Source organism: Saccostrea cucullata, unplaced genomic scaffold (genome assembly GCF_032062105.1).
Source record: "Saccostrea cucullata isolate Sc308-1 unplaced genomic scaffold, CSIRO_AGI_Scuc_v1 ctg23848, whole genome shotgun sequence".
In the NCBI taxonomy this organism is placed as follows: Eukaryota; Metazoa; Mollusca; class Bivalvia; order Ostreida; family Ostreidae; genus Saccostrea; species Saccostrea cuccullata.
In genome coordinates, this window is record NW_026924187.1 from 1 (window position 1) to 22,915 (window position 22,915).

General features: G+C 34.3%; 2 long non-coding RNA genes across 2 annotated transcripts; both read right to left on the minus strand.

The window, feature by feature from the left end:
- Positions 1–3,096: 3,096 nt before the first annotated feature.
- Positions 3,097–4,065, minus strand: LOC134265937 (uncharacterized). Its single transcript, XR_009991866.1, has 2 exons — positions 3,587–4,065; positions 3,097–3,542 (listed from the first exon to the last, which is right to left on the minus strand). It is a non-coding gene; the product is annotated as an uncharacterized LOC134265937 (long non-coding RNA).
- Positions 4,066–12,098: 8,033 nt separating this feature from the next.
- Positions 12,099–14,121, minus strand: LOC134265936 (uncharacterized). The gene is made up of 2 exons (XR_009991865.1): positions 13,193–14,121; positions 12,099–12,544 (listed from the first exon to the last, which is right to left on the minus strand). It is a non-coding gene; the product is annotated as an uncharacterized LOC134265936 (long non-coding RNA).
- Between the last annotated feature and the right edge of the window lie 8,794 nt (positions 14,122–22,915).

Here is a 22,915-nt window from a genome sequence, read left to right on the forward strand (position 1 = left end):
AAAAATATAGGTCAGATCCAGCATCCGAAGCAAGTCTGGTAGTGTCCATCCCTTGATGCATCATTCATGTAAGTTTGGTTCAGGTACGGCTTATAGTTACTTGGGAATAAAAATATAGGTCAGATCCAGCATCCGAAGCAAGTCTGGTAGTGTCCATCCCTAGATGCATCATCCATGCAATTTTGATTTAGGTAGGGCTTATAGTTACTTGGGATTAAAAATACAGGTCAGATCCAGCATCCGAAGCAAGTCTGGTAGTGTCCATCCCTAGATGCATCATCCAAGCAAGTTTGGTCCAAGTAGGGCTTATAGTTACTTGGGAATAAAAATACAGGTCAGATCCAGCATCTGAAGCAAGTCTGGTAGTGTCCATCCCTAGATGCATCATCCATGCAAGTTTGGTTTAGGAAGGGCTTATAGTTACTTGAGAATAAAAATATAGGTCAGATCCAGCATCCGAAGCAAGTCTGGTAGTGTCCATCCCTTGATGCATCATTCATGTTAACTTAATTATTAAATCAGTGATGAGTTATGGCTGCTAAATAATTACTATAAAGATGATAGGGAGCTAAATACCAACTAAACAGGGAAGGACTGGAATTTACTTAAAAGAGAGAATCAATAACTTTACAAAACCAGACACTAGAATCTCATGATTGCAATGCCTAAATGACGGTGTGTGCGTGATTCATTTAGATACTGCATTCATAAGATTACACCTAACCTTAACTTAATTGATAAATCAGTAATATGTTATAGCTGGGAAATAATTACTATAAAGATGATAGGGACTGAATACCAACTTAACAGAGAAGAATGGGAATTTACTTCAAACAGAGAACAAATATGACAAAGACCCTAGATACTAATATCCCATTATTGGAATGCCTATAATAGCGGTGTGTGCATCAGTGATTCATTTAGACATTGCATACTAACCTTAGCTTATTTGATAAATCAGTGGTAGGCTATGGCTGGGAAATAATTATTATAAAGATGATAGGGGTATGAATACCAAGTAAACAGGGATGAAAGGGAATTTACTGAAAACAGGGAATAAATATGAACAAAACTTAGATACTGCTATCCCATTATTGCAATATGCCTATAATAACGTTGTGTGCATGATTGATTAATTTAGACATTGCATCCTAACATTAACTTAACTGATAATTTAGAACAAATATGACAAAAACCTTAGTTACAAATATCCCATTATTTGCAATATGCTTATTATGGCAGTGTGCATGAGTGATTCATTTATACATTGCATTCATAAGATTAAACTTAACCTTAATTACTGAATTACAATAAAGATGATAGGGAGCTAAATACCAAATAAATCAGTGATATGTTATAGCTGGGAAATAATAACTATAAAGATGATAGGGACTGAATACCAACTTAACAGGGAAGGAAGGGAATTTACTTCAAACAGAGAACAAATATGACAAAGACCCTAGATACTATTATCCCATTATTGGAATGCCTATAATAGCTGTGTGTGCATGAGTGATACATTCAAACATTGCATCCTAACCTTAGCTTATTTGATAAATCAGTGGTAGGCTATGGCTGGGAAATAATTATTATAAAGATGATAGGGGTATGAATACCAAGTAAACAGGGAAGAAGGGCATTTACTTCAAACAGAGTAGAAATATGACAAAAACCCTAGAAACTCATATACCATTATTGCAATGCCTTTAATGGCGGTATGGGCATGAGTGATTCATTTAGACATTGCATCCTAACCTTAACTTAATTATTAAATCAGTGATGAGTTATGGCTGCTAAATAATTACTATAAAGATGATAGGGAGCTAAATACCAACTAAACAGGGAAGGACTGGAATTTACTTAAAAGAGAGAATCAATAACTTTACAAAACCAGACACTAGAATCTCATGATTGCAATGCCTAAATGACGGTGTGTGCGTGATTCATTTACTGCATTCATACTATAAAGATGATAGGGAGCTAAATACCAACTAAACAGGGAAACTGGAATTTACTTAAAAGAGAGAATCAATAATTACAATATCTCATGATTGCAATGGCGAGATTATTACCCTAACTTAATTGATAAATCAGTAATATGTTATAGCTGGGAAATAATTACTATAAAGATGATAGGGACTGAATACCAACTTAACAGAGAAGAATGGGAATTTACTTCAAACAGAGAACAAATATGACAAAGACCCTAGATACTAATATCCCATTATTGGAATGCCTATAATAGCGGTGTGTGCATCAGTGATTCATTTAGACATTGCATACTAACCTTAGCTTATTTGATAAATCAGTGGTAGGCTATGGCTGGGAAATAATTATTATAAAGATGATAGGGGTATGAATACCAAGTAAACAGGGATGAAAGGGAATTTACTGAAAACAGGGAATAAATATGAACAAAACTTAGATACTGCTATCCCATTATTGCAATATGCCTATAATAACGTTGTGTGCATGATTGATTAATTTAGACATTGCATCCTAACATTAACTTAACTGATAATTTAGAACAAATATGACAAAAACCTTAGTTACAAATATCCCATTATTTGCAATATGCTTATTATGGCAGTGTGCATGAGTGATTCATTTATACATTGCATTCATAAGATTAAACTTAACCTTAATTACTGAATTGCAATAAAGATGATAGGGAGCTAAATACCAAATAAATCAGTGATATGTTATAGCTGGGAAATAATAACTATAAAGATGATAGGGACTGAATACCAACTTAACAGGGAAGGAAGGGAATTTACTTCAAACAGAGAACAAATATGACAAAGACCCTAGATACTAATATCCCATTATTGGAATGCCTATAATAGCTGTGTGTGCATGAGTGATACATTCAAACATTGCATCCTAACCTTAGCTTATTTGATAAATCAGTGGTAGGCTATGGCTGGGAAATAATTATTATAAAGATGATAGGGGTATGAATACCAAGTAAACAGGGAAGAAGGGCATTTACTTCAAACAGAGTAGAAATATGACAAAAACCCCAGAAACTCATATACCATTATTGCAATGCCTTTAATGGCGGTATGGGCATGAGTGATTCATTTAGACATTGCATCCTAACCTTAACTTAATTATTAAATCAGTGATGAGTTATGGCTGCTAAATAATTACTATAAAGATGATAGGGAGCTAAATACCAACTAAACAGGGAAGGACTGGAATTTACTTAAAAGAGAGAATCAATAACTTTACAAAACCAGACACTAGAATCTCATGATTGCAATGCCTAAATGACGGTGTGTGCGTGATTCATTTAGATACTGCATTCATAAGATTACACCTAACCTTAACTTAATTGATAAATCAGTAATATGTTATAGCTGGGAAATAATTACTATAAAGATGATAGGGACTGAATACCAACTTAACAGAGAAGAATGGGAATTTACTTCAAACAGAGAACAAATATGACAAAGACCCTAGATACTAATATCCCATTATTGGAATGCCTATAATAGCGGTGTGTGCATCAGTGATTCATTTAGACATTGCATACTAACCTTAGCTTATTTGATAAATCAGTGGTAGATCATTTAATACTAACCTTAGCTTATTTGATAAATCAGTGGTAGGCTATGGCTGGGAAATAATTATTATAAAGATGATAGGGGTATGAATACCAAGTAAACAGGGATGAAAGGGAATTTACTGAAAACAGGGAATAAATATGAACAAAACTTAGATACTGCTATCCCATTATTGCAATATGCCTATAATAACGGTGTGTGCATGATTGATTAATTTAGACATTGCATCCTAACATTAACTTAACTGATAATTTAGAACAAATATGACAAAAACCTTAGTTACAAATATCCCATTATTTGCAATATGCTTATTATGGCAGTGTGCATGAGTGATTCATTTATACATTGCATTCATAAGATTAAACTTAACCTTAATTACTGAATTGCAATAAAGATGATAGGGAGCTAAATACCAAATAAATCAGTGATATGTTATAGCTGGGAAATAATAACTATAAAGATGATAGGGACTGAATACCAACTTAACGGGGAAGGAAGGGAATAACAGAGAACAAATATGAACAAATATGACAAAGACCCTAGATACTAATATCCCATTATTGGAATGCCTATAATAGCTGTGTGTGCATGAGTGATACATTCAAACATTGCATCCTAACCTTAGCTTATTTGATAAATCAGTGGTAGGCTATGGCTGGGAAATAATTATTATAAAGATGATAGGGGTATGAATACCAAGTAAACAGGGAAGAAGGGCATTTACTTCAAACAGAGTAGAAATATGACAAAAACCCTAGAAACTCATATACCATTATTGCAATGCCTTTAATGGCGGTATGGGCATGAGTGATTCATTTAGACATTGCATCCTAACCTTAACTTAATTATTAAATCAGTGATGAGTTATGGCTGCTAAATAATTACTATAAAGATGATAGGGAGCTAAATACCAACTAAACAGGGAAGGACTGGAATTTACTTAAAAGAGAGAATCAATAACTTTACAAAACCAGACACTAGAATCTCATGATTGCAATGCCTAAATGACGGTGTGTGCGTGATTCATTTAGATACTGCATTCATAAGATTACACCTAACCTTAACTTAATTGATAAATCAGTAATATGTTATAGCTGGGAAATAATTACTATAAAGATGATAGGGACTGAATACCAACTTAACAGAGAAGAATGGGAATTTACTTCAAACAGAGAACAAATATGACAAAGACCCTAGATACTAATATCCCATTATTGGAATGCCTATAATAGCGGTGTGTGCATCAGTGATTCATTTAGACATTGCATACTAACCTTAGCTTATTTGATAAATCAGTGGTAGGCTATGGCTGGGAAATAATTATTATAAAGATGATAGGGGTATGAATACCAAGTAAACAGGGATGAAAGGGAATTTACTGAAAACAGGGAATAAATATGAACAAAACTTAGATACTGCTATCCCATTATTGCAATATGCCTATAATAACGTTGTGTGCATGATTGATTAATTTAGACATTGCATCCTAACATTAACTTAACTGATAACTTATAGAACAAATATGACAAAAACCTTAGTTACAAATATCCCATTATTTGCAATATGCTTATTATGGCAGTGTGCATGAGTGATTCATTTATACATTGCATTCATAAGATTAAACTTAACCTTAATTACTGAATTGCAATAAAGATGATAGGGAGCTAAATACCAAATAAATCAGTGATATGTTATAGCTGGGAAATAATAACTATAAAGATGATAGGGACTGAATACCAACTTAACAGGGAAGGAAGGGAATTTACTTCAAACAGAGAACAAATATGACAAAGACCCTAGATACTAATATCCCATTATTGGAATGCCTATAATAGCAGTGTGTGCATGAGTGATACATTCAAACATTGCATCCTAACCTTAGCTTATTTGATAAATCAGTGGTAGGCTATGGCTGGGAAATAATTATTATAAAAGATGATAGGGGTATGAATACCAAGTAAACAGGGAAGAAGGGCATTTACTTCAAACAGAGTAGAAATATGACAAAAACTTCAAAATATGACAAAAACCCAGAAACTCATATACCATTATTGCAATGCCTTTAATGGCGGTATGGGCATGAGTGATTCATTTAGACATTGCATCCTAACCTTAACTTAATTATTAAATCAGTGATGAGTTATGGCTGCTAAATAATTACTATAAAGATGATAGGGAGCTAAATACCAACTAAACAGGGAAGGACTGGAATTTACTTAAAAGAGAGAATCAATAACTTTACAAAACCAGACACTAGAATCTCATGATTGCAATGCCTAAATGACGGTGTGTGCGTGATTCATTTAGATACTGCATTCATAAGATTACACCTAACCTTAACTTAATTGATAAATCAGTAATATGTTATAGCTGGGAAATAATTACTATAAAGATGATAGGGACTGAATACCAACTTAACAGAGAAGAATGGGAATTTACTTCAAACAGAGAACAAATATGACAAAGACCCTAGATACTAATATCCCATTATTGGAATGCCTATAATAGCGGTGTGTGCATCAGTGATTCATTTAGACATTGCATACTAACCTTAGCTTATTTGATAAATCAGTGGTAGGCTATGGCTGGGAAATAATTATTATAAAGATGATAGGGGTATGAATACCAAGTAAACAGGGATGAAAGGGAATTTACTGAAAACAGGGAATAAATATGAACAAAACTTAGATACTGCTATCCCATTATTGCAATATGCCTATAATAACGGTGTGTGCATGATTGATTAATTTAGACATTGCATCCTAACATTAACTTAACTGATAATTTAGAACAAATATGACAAAAACCTTAGTTACAAATATCCCATTATTTGCAATATGCTTATTATGGCAGTGTGCATGAGTGATTCATTTATACATTGCATTCATAAGATTAAACTTAACCTTAATTACTGAATTGCAATAAAGATGATAGGGAGCTAAATACCAAATAAATCAGTGATATGTTATAGCTGGGAAATAATAACTATAAAGATGATAGGGACTGAATACCAACTTAACGGGGAAGGAAGGGAATTTACTTCAAACAGAGAACAAATATGACAAAGACCCTAGATACTAATATCCCATTATTGGAATGCCTATAATAGCTGTGTGTGCATGAGTGATACATTCAAACATTGCATCCTAACCTTAGCTTATTTGATAAATCAGTGGTAGGCTATGGCTGGGAAATAATTATTATAAAGATGATAGGGGTATGAATACCAAGTAAACAGGGAAGAAGGGCATTTACTTCAAACAGAGTAGAAATATGACAAAAACCCTAGAAACTCATATACCATTATTGCAATGCCTTTAATGGCGGTATGGGCATGAGTGATTCATTTAGACATTGCATCCTAACCTTAACTTAATTATTAAATCAGTGATGAGTTATGGCTGCTAAATAATTACTATAAAGATGATAGGGAGCTAAATACCAACTAAACAGGGAAGGACTGGAATTTACTTAAAAGAGAGAATCAATAACTTTACAAAACCAGACACTAGAATCTCATGATTGCAATGCCTAAATGACGGTGTGTGCGTGATTCATTTAGATACTGCATTCATAAGATTACACCTAACCTTAACTTAATTGATAAATCAGTAATATGTTATAGCTGGGAAATAATTACTATAAAGATGATAGGGACTGAATACCAACTTAACAGAGAAGAATGGGAATTTACTTCAAACAGAGAACAAATATGACAAAGACCCTAGATACTAATATCCCATTATTGGAATGCCTATAATAGCGGTGTGTGCATCAGTGATTCATTTAGACATTGCATACTAACCTTAGCTTATTTGATAAATCAGTGGTAGGCTATGGCTGGGAAATAATTATTATAAAGATGATAGGGGTATGAATACCAAGTAAACAGGGATGAAAGGGAATTTACTGAAAACAGGGAATAAATATGAACAAAACTTAGATACTGCTATCCCATTATTGCAATATGCCTATAATAACGTTGTGTGCATGATTGATTAATTTAGACATTGCATCCTAACATTAACTTAACTGATAATTTAGAACAAATATGACAAAAACCTTAGTTACAAATATCCCATTATTTGCAATATGCTTATTATGGCAGTGTGCATGAGTGATTCATTTATACATTGCATTCATAAGATTAAACTTAACCTTAATTACTGAATTGCAATAAAGATGATAGGGAGCTAAATACCAAATAAATCAGTGATATGTTATAGCTGGGAAATAATAACTATAAAGATGATAGGGACTGAATACCAACTTAACAGGGAAGGAAGGGAATTTACTTCAAACAGAGAACAAATATGACAAAGACCCTAGATACTAATATCCCATTATTGGAATGCCTATAATAGCTGTGTGTGCATGAGTGATACATTCAAACATTGCATCCTAACCTTAGCTTATTTGATAAATCAGTGGTAGGCTATGGCTGGGAAATAATTATTATAAAGATGATAGGGGTATGAATACCAAGTAAACAGGGAAGAAGGGCATTTACTTCAAACAGAGTAGAAATATGACAAAAACCCTAGAAACTCATATACCATTATTGCAATGCCTTTAATGGCGGTATGGGCATGAGTGATTCATTTAGACATTGCATCATGCCTTTAATGGCGGTATGGGCATGAGTGACATTGCAACCTTAACTTAATTATTAAATCAGTGATGAGTTATGGCTGCTAAATAATTACTATAAAGATGATAGGGAGCTAAATACCAACTAAACAGGGAAGGACTGGAATTTACTTAAAAGAGAGAATCAATAACTTTACAAAACCAGACACTAGAATCTCATGATTGCAATGCCTAAATGACGGTGTGTGCGTGATTCATTTAGATACTGCATTCATAAGATTACACCTAACCTTAACTTAATTGATAAATCAGTAATATGTTATAGCTGGGAAATAATTACTATAAAGATGATAGGGACTGAATACCAACTTAACAGAGAAGAATGGGAATTTACTTCAAACAGAGAACAAATATGACAAAGACCCTAGATACTAATATCCCATTATTGGAATGCCTATAATAGCGGTGTGTGCATCAGTGATTCATTTAGACATTGCATACTAACCTTAGCTTATTTGATAAATCAGTGGTAGGCTATGGCTGGGAAATAATTATTATAAAGATAATAGGGGTATGAATACCAAGTAAACAGGGATGAAAGGGAATTTACTGAAAACAGGGAATACATATGAACAAAACTTAGATACTGCTATCCCATTATTGCAATATGCCTATAATAACGGTGTGTGCATGATTGATTAATTTAGACATTGCATCCTAACATTAACTTAACTGATAATTTAGAACAAATATGACCATGCAATATGCTTATTAGTTGCATGAGTGATTCATTTATACATTGCATTCATAAGATTAAACTTAACCTTAATTACTGAATTGCAATAAAGATGATAGGGAGCTAAATACCAAATAAATCAGTGATATGTTATAGCTGGGAAATAATTACTATAAAGATGATAGGGACTGAATACCAACTTAACAGGGAAGGAAGGGAATTTACTTCAAACAGAGAACAAATATGACAAAGACCCTAGATACTAATATCCCATTATTGGAATGCCTATAATAGCGGTGTGTGCATGAGTGATACATTCAAACATTGCATCCTAACCTTAGCTTATTTGATAAATCAGTGGTAGGCTATGGCTGGGAAATAATTATTATAAAGATAATAGGGGTATAAATACCAAGTAAACAGGGAAGAAGGGCATTTACTTCAAACAGAGTAGAAATATGACAAAAACCCTAGAAACTCATATACCATTATTGCAATGCCTTTAATGGCGGTATGGGCATGAGTGATTCATTTAGACATTGCATCCTAACCTTAACTTAATTATTGATGAGTTATGGCTGCTAAATAATTACTATAAAGATGATAGGGAGCTAAATACCAACTAAACAGGGAAGGACTGGAATTTACTTAAAAGAGAGAATCAATAACTTTACAAAACCAGACACTAGAATCTCATGATTGCAATGCCTAAATGACGGTGTGTGCAGGTGTGATTCATTTAGATACTGCATTCATAAGATTACACCTAACCTTAACTTAATTGATAAATCAGTAATATGTTATAGCTGGGAAATAATTACTATAAAGATGATAGGGACTGAATACCAACTTAACAGAGAAGAATGGGAATTTACTTCAAACAGAGAACAAATATGACAAAGACCCTAGATACTAATATCCCATTATTGGAATGCCTATAATAGCGGTGTGTGCATCAGTGATTCATTTAGACATTGCATACTAACCTTAGCTTATTTGATAAATCAGTGGTAGGCTATGGCTGGGAAATAATTATTATAAAGATGATAGGGGTATGAATACCAAGTAAACAGGGATGAAAGGGAATTTACTGAAAGCAGGGAATACATATGAACAAAACTTAGATACTGCTATCCCATTATTGCAATATGCCTATAATAACGTTGTGTGCATGATTGATTAATTTAGACATTGCATCCTAACATTAACTTAACTGATAATTTAGAACAAATATGACAAAAACCTTAGTTACAAATATCCCATTATTTGCAATATGCTTATTATGGCAGTGTGCATGAGTGATTCATTTATACATTGCATTCATAAGATTAAACTTAACCTTAATTACTGAATTGCAATAAAGATGATAGGGAGCTAAATACCAAATAAATCAGTGATATGTTATAGCTGGGAAATAATAACTATAAAGATGATAGGGACTGAATACCAACTTAACAGGGAAGGAAGGGAATTTACTTCAAACAGAGAACAAATATGACAAAGACCCTAGATACTAATATCCCATTATTGGAATGCCTATAATAGCTGTGTGTGCATGAGTGATACATTCAAACATTGCATCCTAACCTTAGCTTATTTGATAAATCAGTGGTAGGCTATGGCTGGGAAATAATTATTATAAAGATGATAGGGGTATGAATACCAAGTAAACAGGGAAGAAGGGCATTTACTTCAAACAGAGTAGAAATATGACAAAAACCCTAGAAACTCATATACCATTATTGCAATGCCTTTAATGGCGGTATGGGCATGAGTGATTCATTTAGACATTGCATCCTAACCTTAACTTAATTATTAAATCAGTGATGAGTTATGGCTGCTAAATAATTACTATAAAGATGATAGGGAGCTAAATACCAACTAAACAGGGAAGGACTGGAATTTACTTAAAAGAGAGAATCAATAACTTTACAAAACCAGACACTAGAATCTCATGATTGCAATGCCTAAATGACGGTGTGTGCGTGATTCATTTAGATACTGCATTCATAAGATTACACCTAACCTTAACTTAATTGATAAATCAGTAATATGTTATAGCTGGGAAATAATTACTATAAAGATGATAGGGACTGAATACCAACTTAACAGAGAAGAATGGGAATTTACTTCAAACAGAGAACAAATATGACAAAGACCCTAGATACTAATATCCCATTATTGGAATGCCTATAATAGCGGTGTGTGCATCAGTGATTCATTTAGACATTGCATACTAACCTTAGCTTATTTGATAAATCAGTGGTAGGCTATGGCTGGGAAATAATTATTATAAAGATGATAGGGGTATGAATACCAAGTAAACAGGGATGAAAGGGAATTTACTGAAAACAGGGAATAAATATGAACAAAACTTAGATACTGCTATCCCATTATTGCAATATGCCTATAATAACGGTGTGTGCATGATTGATTAATTTAGACATTGCATCCTAACATTAACTTAATAATTTTTAGAACAAATATGACAAAAACCTTAGTTACAAATATCCCATTATTTGCAATATGCTTATTATGGCAGTGTGCATGAGTGATTCATTTATACATTGCATTCATAAGATTAAACTTAACCTTAATTACTGAATTACAATAAAGATGATAGGGAGCTAAATACCAAATAAATCAGTGATATGTTATAGCTGGGAAATAATAACTATAAAGATGATAGGGACTGAATACCAACTTAACGGGGAAGGAAGGGAATTTACTTCAAACAGAGAACAAATATGACAAAGACCCTAGATACTAATATCCCATTATTGGAATGCCTATAATAGCTGTGTGTGCATGAGTGATACATTCAAACATTGCATCCTAACCTTAGCTTATTTGATAAATCAGTGGTAGGCTATGGCTGGGAAATAATTATTATAAAGATGATAGGGGTATGAATACCAAGTAAACAGGGAAGAAGGGCATTTACTTCAAACAGAGTAGAAATATGACAAAAACCCTAGAAACTCATATACCATTATTGCAATGCCTTTAATGGCGGTATGGGCATGATGGCTGGGAAATAATTATTATAAAGATGATAGGGGTATGAATACCAAGTAAACAGGGAAGAAGGGCATTTACTTCAAACAGAGTAGAAATATGACAAAAACCCTAGAAACTCATATACCATTATTGCAATGCCTTTAATGGCGGTATGGGCATGAGTGATTCATTTAGACATTGCATCCTAACCTTAACTTAATTATTAAATCAGTGATGAGTTATGGCTGCTAAATAATTACTATAAAGATGATAGGGAGCTAAATACCAACTAAACAGGGAAGGACTGGAATTTACTTAAAAGAGAGAATCAATAACTTTACAAAACCAGACACTAGAATCTCATGATTGCAATGCCTAAATGACGGTGTGTGCGTGATTCATTTAGATACTGCATTCATAAGATTACACCTAACCTTAACTTAATTGATAAATCAGTAATATGTTATAGCTGGGAAATAATTACTATAAAGATGATAGGGACTGAATACCAACTTAACAGAGAAGAATGGGAATTTACTTCAAACAGAGAACAAATATGACAAAGACCCTAGATACTAATATCCCATTATTGGAATGCCTATAATAGCGGTGTGTGCATCAGTGATTCATTTAGACATTGCATACTAACCTTAGCTTATTTGATAAATCAGTGGTAGGCTATGGCTGGAAAATCAGTGATTCATTTAGACATTGCTTAACCTTAGCTTATTTGATAAATAAATTATTATAAAGATGATAGGGGTATGAATACCAAGTAAACAGGGATGAAAGGGAATTTACTGAAAACAGGGAATAAATATGAACAAAACTTAGATACTGCTATCCCATTATTGCAATATGCCTATAATAACGTTGTGTGCATGATTGATTAATTTAGACATTGCATCCTAACATTAACTTAACTGATAATTTAGAACAAATATGACAAAAACCTTAGTTACAAATATCCCATTATTTGCAATATGCTTATTATGGCAGTGTGCATGAGTGATTCATTTATACATTGCATTCATAAGATTAAACTTAACCTTAATTACTGAATTGCAATAAAGATGATAGGGAGCTAAATACCAAATAAATCAGTGATATGTTATAGCTGGGAAATAATAACTATAAAGATGATAGGGACTGAATACCAACTTAACAGGGAAGGAAGGGAATTTACTTCAAACAGAGAACAAATATGACAAAGACCCTAGATACTAATATCCCATTATTGGAATGCCTATAATAGCTGTGTGTGCATGAGTGATACATTCAAACATTGCATCCTAACCTTAGCTTATTTGATAAATCAGTGGTAGGCTATGGCTGGGAAATAATTATTATAAAGATGATAGGGGTATGAATACCAAGTAAACAGGGAAGAAGGGCATTTACTTCAAACAGAGTAGAAATATGACAAAAACCCTAGAAACTCATATACCATTATTGCAATGCCTTTAATGGCGGTATGGGCATGAGTGATTCATTTAGACATTGCATCCTAACCTTAACTTAATTATTAAATCAGTGATGAGTTATGGCTGCTAAATAATTACTATAAAGATGATAGGGAGCTAAATACCAACTAAACAGGGAAGGACTGGAATTTACTTAAAAGAGAGAATCAATAACTTTACAAAACCAGACACTAGAATCTCATGATTGCAATGCCTAAATGACGGTGTGTGCGTGATTCATTTAGATACTGCATTCATAAGATTACACCTAACCTTAACTTAATTGATAAATCAGTAATATGTTATAGCTGGGAAATAATTACTATAAAGATGATAGGGACTGAATACCAACTTAACAGAGAAGAATGGGAATTTACTTCAAACAGAGAACAAATATGACAAAGACCCTAGATACTAATATCCCATTATTGGAATGCCTATAATAGCGGTGTGTGCATCAGTGATTCATTTAGACATTGCATACTAACCTTAGCTTATTTGATAAATCAGTGGTAGGCTATGGCTGGGAAATAATTATTATAAAGATGATAGGGGTATGAATACCAAGTAAACAGGGATGAAAGGGAATTTACTGAAAACAGGGAATAAATATGAACAAAACTTAGATACTGCTATCCCATTATTGCAATATGCCTATAATAACGGTGTGTGCATGATTGATTAATTTAGACATTGCATCCTAACATTAACTTAACTGATAATTTAGAACAAATATGACAAAAACCTTAGTTACAAATATCCCATTATTTGCAATATGACAAAAACCTTATGTGTGCAATGCATGTGATTGCAGCGGTGTGTTCATAAGATTAAACTTAATAATTACTGAATTGCAATAAAGATGATAGGGAGCTAAATTGCATGTTATAGCTGGGAAATGTGCACTGAATACCAACTTACGGGGTGTGTTACTTCAAACAGAGAATACAAATATTGACAAAAACATTAATATCCTAACCTTAAATAAATTAAATCAGTGCATCCTAACCTTAGCTTATTTGATAAATCAGTGAAAGGCTATGGCTGGGAAATAATTACTGTAAAAATGATAGGGGGCTGAATACCAACTAAACAGGGAAGGAGGGCCATTTACTTCAAACAGAGAAGAAATATGACAAAAACCCTAGAAACTTATATCCCATTATTGCAATGTCTTTAATGGCGGTATGGGCATGAGTGATTCATTTAGACATTTCATTCTAACCTTAACTTAATTTTTAAATCAGTGATGAGTTATGGCTGCTAAATAATTACTATAAAGATGATAGGGAGCTAAATACCAACTAAACAGGGAAGGACTGGAATTTACTTAAAAGAGAGAATCAATAACTTTACAAAACCAGACACTAGAATCTCATGATTGCAATGCCTAAATGACGGTGTGTGCAAGTGATTCATTTAGATACTGCATTCATAAGATTACACCTAACCTTAACTTAATTGATAAATCAGTAATATGTTATAGCTGGGAAATAATTACTATAAAGATGATAGGGACTGAATACCAACTTAACAGAGAAGAATGGGAATTTACTTCAAACAGAGAACAAATATGACAAAGACCCTAGATACTAATATCCCATTATTGGAATGCCTATAATAGCGGTGTGTGCATCAGTGATTCATTTAGACATTGCATACTAACCTTAGCTTATTTGATAAATCAGTGGTAGGCTATGGCTGGGAAATAATTATTATAAAGATGATAGGGGTATGAATACCAAGTAAACAGGGATGAAAGGGAATTTACTGAAAACAGGGAATAAATATGAACAAAACTTAGATACTGCTATCCCATTATTGCAATATGCCTATAATAATGTGTGTGCATGATTGATTAATTTAGACATTGCATCCTAACATTAACTTAACTGATAATTTAGAACAAATATGACAAAAACCTTAGATACAAATATCCCATTATTTGCAATATGCCTATTATGGCAGTGTGCATGAGTGATTCATTTATACATTGCATTCATAAGATTAAACTTAACCTTAATTACTGAATTACAATAAAGATGATAGGGAGCTAAATACCAAATAAATCAGTGATATGTTATAGCTGGGAAATAATTATTATAAAGATGATAGGGGTTTGAATACCAAGTAAACAGGGATGAAAGGGAATTTACTGAAAACAGGGAATAAATATGAACAAAACTTAGAAACTGCTATGACAAAGACCCTAGATACTAATATCCCATTATTGGAATGCCTATAATAGCGGTGTGTGCATGAGTGATACATTTAAACATTGCATCCTAACCTTAACTTAATTGATAAATCAGTGATAGGCTATGGCTGGGAAATAATTACTATAAAGATGATAGGGGCTGAATACCAACTAAACAGGGAAGGAAGGGAATTTACTTAAAACAAGGAATCAATATGAAAAAAACTAGATACTAATATCCCATTATTGCAATATGCAATATTGAAAAAAAACATATAGTAATATCCTATTATTTCAATGCCTATAATGGCGGTGTGTGCATGATTGATTCATTTAGACATTGCATCCTAAACTTAACTTAATTATCAAATCGGTGATAGGCTATGGCTGGGAATAATTACTATAAAGATGATAGGGGCTGAATACCAACTAAACAGGGAAGGAAGGGAATTTACTTAAAACAGGGAATAAATACGAAAAAAAAACCCACTAGGTACTAATAGTCAATCAAACGAGAGTTGACATTCCTTTGACCATTTGTCACCGAAAAATGTCTTGGTATGTTTAGTGTCTTTCTTGGTCCTCACAACTTTCAATCAGTCAAAAGTTTGTTTGATGTAAAGCTCAAGCATTTTGAACACAATCTATTTTCTTTCGATGCATGTCAACGTCAACAGTGGAAGGGGTTCTGCAATTTGCGAAAAATGTTTCATAAATCAGTGGTAATATCCTTCAAATCCAAGAAATGATTGCACTTCCTTCACATTTTGTGGAACATTCCAGTTCACAATGCACTTAATTTTATCCTCATCTTTGCTAATTCCATTTTTACTGACAACATGACACAATGATACTTCACATAAGGCCTGAAAAATCAACAATTTTTCATTTTCAAATTATTAAAAAAGTCCATGATGACGTAAGATGGAAAACACTCTGTCTAAATGCTGAACATTTTCACGTATTGACCTTGAAAAAATGATGATATCGGCAAGGAATACGAGGAAGATTCTAATCACTTCTTCACAGAAGCAGTGTTGCATCAGACATTGAAAAGTTGCTGGTGCGTTTATACCAAATGGCATACTCAAATATTCATACAGTACAAAAGGATTAGTAATGGCTGTTTTCTGTATGTCCTCTTCTGCAATATCTAGATTGTAACCAGCAGTAAGATCTAGTGTTGAAAAAATAGAAGATCCATATAAAGCATCAAACATTTCTTCCACTCTTGGTTGGGGAAACTTGTCCTTGATTGTTTTCTCGTTTAGTCTCCTGTAATCTAGGCATAGTCATAAAGAGTTCTCTTTCTTCTGCACGAGTACAATGAGAGAAGCCAAAGGACTTGTATTTTCACGAATAACACCTAAATCAAACAGCTTTCAGATATGTTGCTCTACTTTCTCGTATTGGGATGGAGGGATGCCTATGATACTGCTGCGAATCTGGTTTATTATCTGTGAAGATGAATACGATGCTGCACTGTACTAGTACATCCAATATCATTGCTGTTTTTAGAAAAAATGTCACTGTATTTCCAGAAAAGCAAGCTGATTAGTTCTTTTTCATCAGGGCACAGATCTTTTTCAGATTGACGTTTGTGAACAAATACTTCTTCCACATTTCCCATGCAGTTGATTGATTGTATATTGTTTAACGTACTGTTGAGTTGAGAATTTTTCACTCATATGGAGACATCACCATTTGCTGCAAATCTTGTCCTTTACTCGGCACTCAGGGCCATTGAGCAGGGAAGGATCTTTTTCGTGCCAGCACCTATGACATGGGACCTCAGTTTATATGGTCTCATCCGAAAGATCCATCTCCACGTCCCGCAGTGGGATTTGAACCCGCGAAGTAAGGATTGACTCCTTACTTCGCGACTCTAGAGCAGACGCTCTAACCACTGCGCCACGCAGACGACCCCATGTTGTTGAACTCAATAGTAGAATTTTCACTTTGAATTTCACATTTAGACACAGTGCCAATCATTGTTCATGGTTTGATATAAATATCTTATCACCAATCTTTGCGACTCTAACCCATTATTTTACTTTGGTAACAATATTACAGGTATGCACAATCCTAAAATTTCTATGCAAGTGTCTTCCATTGATCAAAAGGTCAACAACCACGTCACTATCAATATGAGGTCCTATACAATTGACAACAATAGCACAATTTGCTGGAATGAGAACAGGTAATGCTCTGTTCACTCGAGCGAATCCATGAATAACTTTCCTATCGAACACACCGTTATCTGTAAATATTTCATTTAAATTCCCATTGACCGGAACGTTACAGGTAGATAAAATATTCTTACAAACACTAAGAACATTCATGCCAATAAGACCAGGTACATCTTCCTTGCGCATTCTAGTTTCACTATCACTGATGTCTTTCACAATAAGGAAACCACGTTGCGGAATAATATTCCCTTGATACTGAACATCAATTTTTACATAGCCTATATACGGTATGTCAAGTCCATTTGCAGCTTTGAGTGAATGACATTGTTTTGGATGATAGTTTTTCCTACAGGTCTAGTAAACTTGTTGTAAACACTTTTTGATAATGTTGACACCATTGAACCGGTATATGCTAATAAACATGGTACTTTAACATTAGATACACAAATATCAATCATAGGACACTTTCCTATAGGATGATGATTAATTGATGAGTCCTGCTGATTATCATCTATTGCCGGACTCGTACCAATAGATGTTACATGTTTTCAGACGTTTTGGTTGCTGTTACCCGAAGTTTAGATCTACAATTTCTCTTGATATGGCCAACTTTACCGCACTCAAAACACACAGGTGGAGAACGTGAATAGTTTCCACTTTCCTTTGTTTGCTGACTGGCTCCTCGATCTCTGATCATATTGGTGAGGGAATCTATTTGCTTTTGTTGCACTTCAATGATTTTGTATAACTGTTCTGTGTTAGGCGAATCAGGTGAATGGGCATTAAAATTTTGTTGATCCTCGATCGTGTTCGGCTGGTGTACTTGCGTAGCTGCTCTATTTTCTGTTGTTTCCTCTTCTTCACTGAACAATATGAATTCATCTCTGAATGTGTAAAATTCTGTAGGATTATTACGTAGCAATTTCTTTGCTTCTTTTTCCTCAAAAATGGATCCTTTAGTCAATTAGCAAATTTTTCACACAGAGTAAGTTATTTGGAAATACACTTTTGTCTTTTCTGGGTACGATTTGGTATAAATCCAACAGTGCGTATGAATAGTGTCTAATTGTTTCTGAATCTTGCTGATTTCTTTCAAAAAAACTTGTTATATTAAATAGGGCTGAATATAAACTAAACAGGGACAGAAGGGAATTTACTTAAAACTAATAATAAATATGAAAAAAAAACTAAATACTAATATCCCATTATTGCAATATGCCTATAATGGCAGTGTGTGCACAATTGATTCATTAGACATTGCATTCATGAGATTAAACTAAACATTATTAACCTGAACTTAATAAATCAGTGATAGGCTATGGCTGGGAAATAATTATTGTAAGGATGATAGGGGCTGAATACAAACTAAACAGGAGAGGGAAGGGAATTTACTCTAAAACAGGGAAAAAATATGACAAAAAACCTATATACCAATATCCCATTATTGCAATGCCTATAATGGCTATGTGTGTATGATTGATTCATTAGACATCGTATTCATGAAATTACACCTATCTTTAACTTAATTAATAAATCAGTGATAGGCTATGGCTGGAAAATAATTACTATAAAGATGATAGGGGCTGAATACCAACTAAACAGAAGGGAATTTACTTAAAACAGGCAATAAATATGAAAAAAAACTAGATACATGTACTTATATCCCATTGTTGCAATATGCCTTTAATTGTGGTGTGTGCATGAGTGAATTTCATTTAGACATTTCATCCTAACCTTAACTTATATTAATAAATCAGTGATACGCTATGACTGGAAAATAATTACCATAAAGATGATAGGGGCTGAATACCAACTAAACAGGGACAGAAGGGAATTTACATAAAACAGGGAATAAATATGAAAAAAAAAACCTAGATACTAATATCCCATTATTGCAATATGCCTATAATGGTGGTTCGTGCATGAGTGATTCATTTAGACAAAATTCCTCCTAACCTTAACTTAATTATTAAATCAGTGATAGGCTATGGCTGGGAAATAATTACTATAAAGATGATAGGGGGCTGAATACCAACTAAACAGGGAGTGATAGGATGAATGAGAACTCAATGGTATAAGGGATGACGAGGGACAAAAAATGAAATTTATATTGATGAATGAACCTCCATGGAGGAAATCAGGAAGTCAGGGACCACATCTATAAAGCAAGTAAGGGGCCCTCAAAGGGGCACAACCCAAACAAGTTGGTATGGTCCATGTGAAGATGTAGACATATACATCTCTGGGTAAATCGCTGCTCAACCACAGTGTAATGTCAGAGGCTCCCAAAGGTGGACAACCAAAAGAGTTGGTATGGTCCATGTGAAGATATAGATAAACATCTCCAAGTAAATCACTGCCCAACCATAGTGTAATGTCAGAGGCCCCCAAAGGGGACACAAACCAAAAGAGTTGGTATTGGCACGATAAAGATGAGGAAGTACATCTCTGGGTAAATAACTGCTCCACAGAGCAATATAAGAGGGCCTCAAAATGGGAACAAACCAAAAGAGTTGGTAGAGGGCCTCAAAATGGGACAAACCAAAAGAGTTGGATAAAGATGAGGATGTACATCTCTGGGTAAATAACTGCTCCACAGAGCAATATAAGAGGGCCTCAAAAGGGGACAAACCAAAAGAGTTGGTATTGACACGATAAAGATGAGGGTGTACATCTCTTGGTAAATAACTGCTCCACAGAGCAATATAAGAGGGCCTCAAAATGGGAACAAACCAAAAGAGTTGGTATTGACACGATAAAGATGAGGATGTACATCTCTGGGTAAATAACTGCTCCACAGAGCAATATAAAAGGCCCTCAAAAGGGGACAAACCAAAAGAGTTGGTAAGGTCCATGGGATGATGTACACCAAAGGGCATATCACTGCTCACCCAAAAAGCAATGCCAGAGGCCCTCAAAGGGGGACAAACCAAAAGGATGGCACAGCATTCCACATGCTGCATTTCCCTTCCTTCCTGAATTCTTCCACTCTGAACAGTGGACACCCCTGACAGACTGAGATGTAAACCCTGAACTTCAGCTAAAGGCTGAAGTTCCTCTTCTCCATGATGTCCTCCTTTCTGAAGGCTGGAACATTTCTCCTGGGAGGTCTGTATCCAGTTCAGGAAAGGCTGAACTTCCTGGAGAAACACTACAGAGGGTAGTGTAGGAGGCCACAGGGCAGATGCACAGAGTTCTTCATTTCCATGAAGCCTCCCCCCCTGAATGGATCGTTCCTCCCTGGAGGTCTGAATCCAGTTCAGTGAGGGTGAGACTTCCTGGAAACACACCACTGGAGACAGTGGTGAAGGCGACTCTGTAAGCCTATACTCCATACCTCCACCTTCCAGCCGGCACTCGTCGGGCTCTTGGAGTCTTCCATCAACAGACGTGGTAGGCTGCTGGACAGAGCTCTGTTGCCATGGCAGGGTTGGCTGATTGTCTGGGAAGAAGACCACTGGGGGCTGGGCTGGGGGCAGAGGGTTAGGATCACAGCAAGGGACATCACATCTCTCATCTTCTAAAATAGAAACTGGAATCATAATCACAATTATCTTCATGACTAAAACAATTGTTAAATATTGGCTATTATGATAATGTGTCCCTGCAAGGGTATATAAGAAATGTAACATGAAAATTTGTGTGTTTTTGATCAAGAGTCATGGAATAATAATTAAGCTAATGTAACATCAATTATTGGTTGTCAACATTAACATGTTAGGACAAGGATGCAATAAAATAGGTCATGAATGTCCTTAATAATAAATGCAAGGGTATATTAGTAATGTAACATGAAAATTTGTATTATTAGTATTTGAAATTTGATCAGAATATCTTGAATAGTGATGTAGTTGAATTGCTTACATCAGTATGTATCAGCATATGAAGTTTGACACTAATTTCATTAAAATGAGGACAAGGTCAAAGGAAATGCCAAGGTCAAAAACTGTTGATGCAGTTGAAAAGTATGTTTCAGCATATGGAGTTGAAAAAAAAATATTATAAATGATAAAAGTGAGGTCAAGTTCAAATGAAACGTCAGGGTCAAAAATGTTAATACAATTGAATTGCTTACATCAATATGTATAAACATATGGAGTTTGACACTGATTTAAGAAAAGTTAGGTCAAAGGTAAAATTAAAGGTCAAGGTAAAACATAGGTAATCAGAGATTACAGAGCCCACCTCAACGAATGTTGTCTTTAAGTAAGGCAGAGTCACACAATTAAACAACAAGAAGTGTACATTCCAAAAATGAAAATATTTAAGCAATTTTTATCTGATTTTGAAATAGACCTACATAAAAAATTTATACTAGTTCTTCTTCATGAAAATGTTATTAAAATCCAGCATCTGAAGCAAATTTGAGAGTTTTCATCTCTTGATGCAACATTTGTCATTTGTGCAAGTTTGGTTTATAGAATTTTATATAAGCCTTATAGTTTTTTGGTAATAGACCTGCAACCATAACTTTTACCTGGTTTATTAAACTCAAAATGTATGTCGAATTCAGCATCCGAAGCAAGTCCATTAGTGTGCATCCTAAGATGTATCATCCATGCAAGTATGCTCATTATAGGGCTCATAGTTAATTGGAAATGAAACATGCATCAAAAACTAACATTTTCACTCATCAACAAAAAGTAGGTCAGATTCAGCATCCGAAGCAAGCCCGGTAGTATGCATCCTTATATGTATCATCCATGCAAGTTTGGTCATGAAAGAAGTCATAGTTACTTGGAAATGAATCATGCAACAAAAACTTTAACCTATTCACTCAACTGGAAAATGTAGGTCAGATACAGCATCCGAAGCAAGCCTGGTAGTATACATCCTTATATGTGTAATCCATGCAAGTTTGGTCAACATAGGGCTTATAGTTACTTGGTAATGAAACCTGCACCAAAAACTTTAACCTGTTCACTCAACCAGAAAAAAGTATGTCAGATTCAGCATCCGAAGCAAGCCCTGTAGAGTGAATCCGTAGTCAACATATGTATCATCCATTTGCAAGTTTGGTCAACATAGGGTCATTATAGTTACTTGGAAATGTAACCTGCACACTGCACCAAAAATGTTAACCTGCTCCAAAAACATTATTTTGGTCATTCCTTTGCTGAAATTGCAGCATCTGAAACCTTGACTGGTACAATGAAACACACTAGAACCAT